We start from the raw sequence: 8,199 nt of genomic DNA, 5'->3' as shown, positions 1-8,199 counted from the left end.
TCTCCCCCCCCACCCTTTCCATTCCTTCCCCTTTCCTTCTCTACCTTCCACACCCCCTCTCCGCCAGCGCGCAGCTGGAGGCTGGGACTCTGCCCGGGACTTAGACCCTCCCACTCACCACCACTACCTTACCAGGGTGAGACCTTCTGAGGGGCTGGGCCTCCTGCCTAAGAATTTACATTTCCTTGTTGCAGCTGAGTGGACTCCTATTCCTGCTTCAAGACCCAGCCAATATGTCACTTCCGCTGTGAAACGTACCCCACGCTACTTTGTGGGAGTCACTAGCATTTTGTGCATACCTACTTAAGTATAATTCGTGGAGAAATAATACGTAACAGTTATTTTTTACAAACCACAGTACTAGGCTTGTATTTTATGTTACCTCATAACCTAGGGCAGTATGTCTTTAGCATTATGGTATCTCGGCAAAGGTCGGATGACTGACTATCCGAATGCAGATCTGCCTAAATGCTGTGCCTTGGCCTCCACCTCTGCTTAATCATGATTTAAACAGCGCGGTGCCGTTTTGCTTGTTTCGCCAATATGAAAGCCTTTGAATGAATGGTAATGCTAATTAGAGTGGTAAATGCTTCACCTAGTTAAAAAGATTTACGGTCTTTTGTTAACCTATCTTCACAAAGAGCCCAACGGAAATTGATACTGTTGAGTCCAGAAAAAGGAAACGAAGGCCGAGAAAGGTCAAATTTCCAAAGGTTAGCGAGTTTCAGAGGAAGGTCCCTGCGTGGGAGACCTTTGTTCACAAACAAACCCTCCCCTGCACGGGAGGATTCCCTCACTTTCTGCAGGCCCTTTTTGTTGCAGAAGCAGGACAGGTTAAGTGAGTGCCTCGTGCCAGATTTAATCAGGGAAAAACTAATTAAAATGTAAAAACGTACTAACTGGTAGCTCTGGCTAGACCAGTCATCATTACTGTTAAACTAGTGAATATTGAGATGAAGATGTTCAAGAAATAGAACTAGCAACAGAAACCCAGGAAAATGTTGGGATAAATGTTGATCAAGAAACAGTGTTAACAAGAGCTTCTGAGAAAAAGGAAAATCACAACCCAGCTCTCGTGTGTTTGCATGTTGGTGGGCTCTTTTCTGCACTTACCAATGGATGCACCCATGGATTGATTCCACCCGATAATTTCAGCTACCACCTCAGGTATGCTAGTAGCATTCCACTCTAAATATCTAGTCCAAGGTTCAGAATCTGTGGGACACCATTATTTTGGTGACCCACAATGAACCATGCCTCCACAGAAGTCATGCTCTTGTGTAATCTCTCCCCTTGAATCTGGGCTGGACCTGGCACGGCTTTAAACAATAGAATATGGCACACGCACACACACACAAATCTGTGCCAGTTCCAGGCCTAGGCCTTAAAAAAAGGCTTTGCAGTGACAACACTGAAATTTACCAGAGCCTGTACTCATGGAAAGCGAAGACTATTAAGAAATCCCCGCACCAGTTTGTGTTCTGGGAAATGACTTACAGAAAAGAACATTCCTTACACGTAAGACTTTGGTAAGACTCTTTCTGCCCCTTGGGTCCACCATTGTGTTTATGCTGAGGCCACTCTCCCTGCTGGGCTGCTCCCCAGCTGACAGAGCACAGCAGGGCTACTAACACAGGATTCCTCTAATGGGCAGCTTTGGCTCAAGGATTCCCCACAGGCCTGGTCAAAACTTTCTTAGAACTGCCTGCAGTCTTGGGACTTTCTTAGTTAATCTTCCTTCCTTCCTTCCCTGTTAGCTTTTACAGGTGTCAGACCTGCATCGTGGTCTGAAGTCTCTCTCCCAAGTTCCTGCTCCCTTCCTTTTATCCTTCACTGCTATTCTCTCAATTAAACTTCTGTATATCCAATCCCATCTTGGTGTCTGCCTCCCTGAGGACCTGAACTCAAACCCACCCCCATTCTAGGATTTTACCTGGCCCACCCTCAGGCTAGAGCTACAGGTCACAATTATGAGTCATATCAAGAAATCCAACTTCTCTCATTCTTCTCTGTTTCACATTTTCAAAACCTTTTCATCACTCAGACCCATCCATTAAAATGCAGCTAACCCCAGGTAGAGATAACAACACGATTAAAGCCTTTCACTATTAAGAAAATAAGAAAGATTAAGAGTTATTTTGACTACAAAGATAATTAACATTGTAATAAAGGCTTTTAGGCTAATAATAAAAATTACTAAAAATATTGTAGGATAACATGGGCCATTTGGGTCTCCCCCTCCCCAGCCTGTGTTCCTGTAGCAGATACTGTGGCGGCTGTTTTTGTAGATCATAATAAGAGCTATCTCCCACCAACCCTCAATCACCTCTCCCTTTTCCCCACCTCCAGCCCCCATCAAGAACCTGAAACCAACAAGGTCAATCAGCTTCTCTTTCAGAGAGAATTGAAAATTGGGATTAAAAGGTGACTAGTTAGTCTTTGTATGTAGCTAGAACTGTAACAACCCAATGGAGTAGGCTGTTTCATCAGTTACGTCTTATCAGGACACTAGAAACCATTTCAATTATTTACACGCAGAGAATCTAATACAGGGAATGAGTTACACGGGTGAGGAAAGAACTGAGAACCAAACAAGCCATGGGGAGGTTACCCAGAGATTAGCAGCAGCAGGGGGAACTGTACTACCCCTTAGCTGAGGAGACACAGGAAGACGTCATGTTACTAGGGCCCTAGGGCAGCGGTCATCCGATGGAATCTACACCGCGGTAATACAGAGCCTGAGTAGTTGTACTCAGAGAGAACTACTTAAGGCAGCTTTCCTCAGAAGGCACTTATGAGGTGTCCCCCTACCCCACTGACAGCCACAAGGAGTGAGACAGGGACCCTTCCTAAAGAAGGCTCCTGGCTCTCTGTCAGATGGGAAAAGGGACTCTTGGCAGACAGAACAATTCATGTTCACTGCATTCCTTCCATTAGTTGCTCAATACAACCTTCTTACACATAATTTCAAAATGTTCTCACCTAATGTAAAGCAACTATCCATTTACTAACCCTGTTGTCAAAGCGTCAGTATTATTAGCAGGCACAAAACCAATTGGTCAGTGTTATTAGACTTAAGTGATATTAGGTTTAAACTCATTTTAACTCACGTCTAAATCATGTATATTACTCTGCAGAGAGCCTACCCGCCCCCCAAAAAAATGCCGAAACCAGAAATTGATTTGTTTGTAGTGTCTGCATATCGATATGTCATAGACGGCTAGCTCCTCTTCCCTGCCAAATTTATTTTCCTCTTCTGTCACTGGAATTGAGGCTTAGCCAGCCTCGTGGCCACCTGTCTAGAGACTACATTTCCCATGCTGCCTTGTGGCTGGGTTTGGCCACGTGACTTTGTTTTCCTCATGGAGTGCAAGAGGGGACAATGGGTACATTTCCCACGTTCCTTGCCTAAAAGAAAAGTGCTGGCCCTATACTGCCTCCTCTGCATGCATGCCACGTGGCACACGGACGTGGTGTGACCCAGCCTCCAAGACGTGGTGTGAAGAAGGTGACCCAGCCTTCAAGGTGCACAGCAGTAAGATGGAAGGAAACTGCGTCCCTGTCTTGCTTCACGGAGAACTGTCTCCCCAGCCTTTACTGCCCCACTACAGCTTTAAATTAGAGGGAAAGAAAGTTCTACCTTATTGAAGCCACTGAACGTTTAAAATCTCTTTCTGAAAGCTGCATACCTGATACCCTACCCACTACAATATGTAAGGTGTTATATTCTGTTAACTAAGTTGTTATGTGAAGAATCTCAGAAAAGACTGTCTAGATACATTTTTAAAACACAAATACGTCACTCACCCTTGGAGGAAATGACGTCAACATTTATGGATCTATGAAGAACATCAGCTACTTTGAGACTGCAAAACCCACGTTTGCACCATTAAGCTTTTTATTATCACCAGAAAACCTATGCTCAAAGTTGCCCTTAAAAATCTCGGAGCATTCAGAGGCATTGGGAAGCAGTATAGAATGGAGGTTAAGTGCATAGGACCAGAGTAGAATAGCTCAAGTCCAAACCGAGTTCCCCTTACTTGGTAACGATGTAATCTCAACCAAGTTACTAAAACTACTCAATCTCTGTGGCTTCAGTTCCATCTGTAGGATAAGGATAATGACAGTCTCTAATTTATCAGGTTGTTGTGAGCATTAATTGAGATAACCCACTATTAAGCAAGATATTTAGCACATGGTAACCATTCAATGTAAAAAATAGATATTATGTTTTTATTTTATTATTTTAAATCTCGGAGTCTCGATCAGAAAAATACATCTGCAGTCTGTAGGAAGAGGAAATTATTCTAGAGAAAGCCATAATGATTGGGATTCATTGTTTGCATGCACAAAATAGCAAATTCTGGACTTCGGACATCAAAAATCAAAGGTATTTTTGCTGTACTGCCCCAACATCTATGATGTATCCACTAATATGCCTAAATGGCACAGCCCTAAAAGTAACATCTTAACTTTGTTACTTTGAAAGCACCACATCTAAAAACATTATCCTATAAGGAAAAAGAATTTATAGGAGGTAGACAATCAGTGTTAATTTTCAGTCGTTTTGTGGAAAGATGTTGGAGTCATGATCACAATCATGTAAAGCCATTTCTTTGAAGCTTTTGTTCTAGGTGATAGCAATGATTTCCATTGGATTACTTACTCTTGGTCAGGTACGTACAGATGGTTCCATGGTAAACACCTCTCAACATGATTTTATGATGTCTGTGTTCCATATGAGACCCTTTCATTTTTTTCTTGGCGCAGGCTTAAAATGTGCCAAGAAAAGCAAAAATAAGCAACATGGCTTATGCCATTTATTTCATATCCCTGTTATAATGTTTGTCCCCTCTGTGTTGACCAGATGCTTGGATGTCCAACGTTGCCTAGACGGTGAGTTCCTCAATGGCAAGTGGTATGTCTTATTCATCTCGGCATTGGCAGTGTTTTAAGTGCTTAGCATCTGACAGGTATTCAATAAATGTTTGCTATGCTGAAAGTAAATATGTATCATATTACGGAAATCATCACCTTGCTAAATTGTTGAACAGTGTTCTACTCATCTTACTGCAGTGTAACAAATTACCACAAATATAGTTGCTTAGAAAAACATACATTTATAATCTCACAGTTTCTGCAGGTCCAGAGTTTGTGAGTGGTTTACCTAGGTTCTCTGCTTTGGGATCTCTCACACGTTTGCAGTCAAGATGTTGGCTGAGGCTGTGGTCTTACCTCAAGGCTTGACTGGGGAAAGATCTGTTTCTAGGCTTACATGGTTACTGGCAGAACTCAGTTCCATGCCAGCTGTAGGACCAAGGGCCTTAGTTTCTCGCCAAGTGGACCTTTCCAAAGGGCAGCTCATCACATAGTAGCTTGCTTCATCAAAATCAGCAAGAGAGGGTTTCTTAGCAAGACAGAGGTCACAAACCTATGTAACATAGTCATGGAAGTGACATTCCCATCACCTTTACAATATATTGTTTGTTAAAAACAAGTCACAAGTCCCGGGACATCCCTGGTGGTCCAGTGGCTAAGACTCCATGCTCGCAATGCCGGAGGCCCGGGTTCTACCCCCGGTCAGGGAACAAGATCCCGCATGCCACAACTAAAAGAGCCCGCATGCCGCAATGAAGTTCCTACACACGACATCGAAGATCCCGCGTGCCGCAACTAAGACCCAGCGCAGCCAAATAGGTAAATAAATAAATAAATATTTTTTTAAAAGTGATGAGTCCCTTCCACACTTAAGGGGAGGGTATTACACAGGGCACGTATACCAGGAGGCAGGGATAACTGGGGGCTCTCCTAGAGTCTGTTCACTGCAAGCAGGGCCTTGGTATAAACAAGATACGTGTACTTGGTCCACTCAAATGAAGAAGCTTCATTAGGTTCACATGTTAATTCATGAGAATGCCCAGATACTTGCTCAAATATGTAAATGCTCCAGATGCATGTTGTGAAAGGAAGAGAGTATTTCACCAAAGTCCTTACAATCTGAATGGATGTCTCATAACTCATCAATAGAAAATAGTTGAACCCTGAATCACCAGTCTTTTTATGCTGAATGCCCACCTAGAAGTCCTGTAAAATGATGACTGAAATATGAACATTAAAGGTATGCGACATCTCTGCTACCTTGGGAGTTCCCAGCAAAAATGTCTCATGTGTGCTCCTTGGCGTGCTCCAGTTGATTCCATCCATCTGGACAGCCAGCCAAAAGCACTAAGCACACACACAGGAGGACAAATGCATGAGAACCATCAACAATGGGAGAGGTATTAATTAGCCATTGTTGCAACAATGTTGCATAACAAACGACTCCAATATCTCAGTGACTTACAGAAGCATTTCTTTTTCTGGCGACGGAATTGCAGGTTGGTCGCGGTTCACATGCTCTCACTTGGGCTAGACTTGGCCAAACCTGACTAGGCTGGACTCCAGGCTTTGAGCTTGAGTTCAGGTCTGTTCCACACGTCGTCTTCATTCTGAGACAGCAGCTACACAGGGGCTGTTCGTGTTCTGCTCATGCAGGTGGCAAAAGTACAAGAGGAACAAGTAGAAATATTCAGTAACTCTTAAGGCTTTAGCTCAAAACTGGCACACCAGCACTCCTGCCCATGTTCTGTTGGCTAAAGCAAGTCATATGGCTGAATCCAGTATATGAACGTGATGTGGAAATATATCATGCTTATTCCTAGTGGGAGGCAATGCCAAATCCTGGGAGAGGACATGGCAAATCATTCTAATACAAGGAAAGACTAAAAACTGGGGCATCTTGAATGAAGGTAAACACGAGGTAGCCAATCTTAGAATCGGGTCAATTGCCTGTGACGCTCTCATGAGCTCCCTGACTGTTGCTTTAAAAGAACAAGCCACATCATCATGTAACTAACAACTCAGTCCATTCACTGGTGCAACACTGTGCTCCCTCGATACGCGATCCTCTATAAAACCCAAAATCTACATTACGGTAATATAATAAAGGTAAAGATGTTACAAGCACAGGGGCCTTAAAAATTATAGTTCCCGTGGCAAATATAACATAGCTTTGTGTGCCCATATACTGCAAAGACAGAAGTCCTAACTATAAACAGTAATGGGAAATCATGCATATTCAGGGATCAGGGTGATGAAAGAGCTATAGATTCAGTTAGAAAAATTACTTTGGGAATTTTGTCTTATGGATGGAGCCTCAAGTAATGTACAGCACAATACAACTGAATGTTTAATAGGTGACTGAATAATTTTCATGCAGAAATGCTGCAATGTTGTATTCCATATAAAAAGAAACACTTCTTAGATATATTATGGATAGTGCCAATATGTTATTCCTGTGTTTTTGTTTCAAATTTCAGTAGTTACCTTTAACTGATGGTTCTTCATTGGGATCTATTTCCTCATAAATGACTCAGCCTCATGAACCTGGCAAGTTGAACTATTATGCTTCTATTTACTTTTTAACTCACAGATCTTTCAAAGATCACCTGTTTTCAACTATTGTTTACTTGTTAAAATGGATTATTACAGAATAACATGCAGCTTGCCATTTAACTTGGTGTATTTGAAGGACATTAGATGTTATACTGTATTTAATCAATTAACTTGACATTAAATTTAAAATTCACATTGAAACACCAGAAGTTGAAATACTATTCTATCAAAAATACTTAAAAGAACATAACGCTATTCCTTCCAAATTCTGTAGTGTCATAAAAAGTGTCACATATATAGCCAACTACTGATATCCAATTATCAATTTATTTATGTATGCCTTAAGACATGAACAGATGCATTCCTGAAAAGCTGGACTAGAGCTAAATCCCATATATCAGACTATTCTCTCATTTAACTTCTATATCTTACGTTAAAATATTGAAAGTATACTCCTAGGGCAAAAGCCTTTAAAAGCATGTCTACAATTGGGGTTCATAAAGGGACTGTCCAGAGATATCTGATAGGCTGGCTTATACTTTCCTGTTAATAGACTCATGGGGCTTCCCTGGTGGCGCAGTGGTTGAGAGTCTGCCTGCCGATGCAGGGGGCACGGGTTCATGCCCCCGTCCAGGAGGATCCCACATGCCGCGGAGCGGCTGGGCCCGTGAGCCATGGCCGCTGAGCCTGTGCATCTGGAGCCTGTGCTCCGCAGCGGGAGAGACCACAACAGTGAGAGGCCCGCGTACCGCAAAAACAAACAAA

This window comes from Aethalodelphis obliquidens, unplaced genomic scaffold, assembly GCF_003676395.1.
Source record: "Aethalodelphis obliquidens isolate GAN/ISIS:26980383/991018 unplaced genomic scaffold, ASM367639v1 scaffold56, whole genome shotgun sequence".
Lineage (NCBI taxonomy): Eukaryota > Metazoa > Chordata > Mammalia > Artiodactyla > Delphinidae > Aethalodelphis > Aethalodelphis obliquidens.
This window is presented reverse-complemented; position numbering follows the sequence as displayed.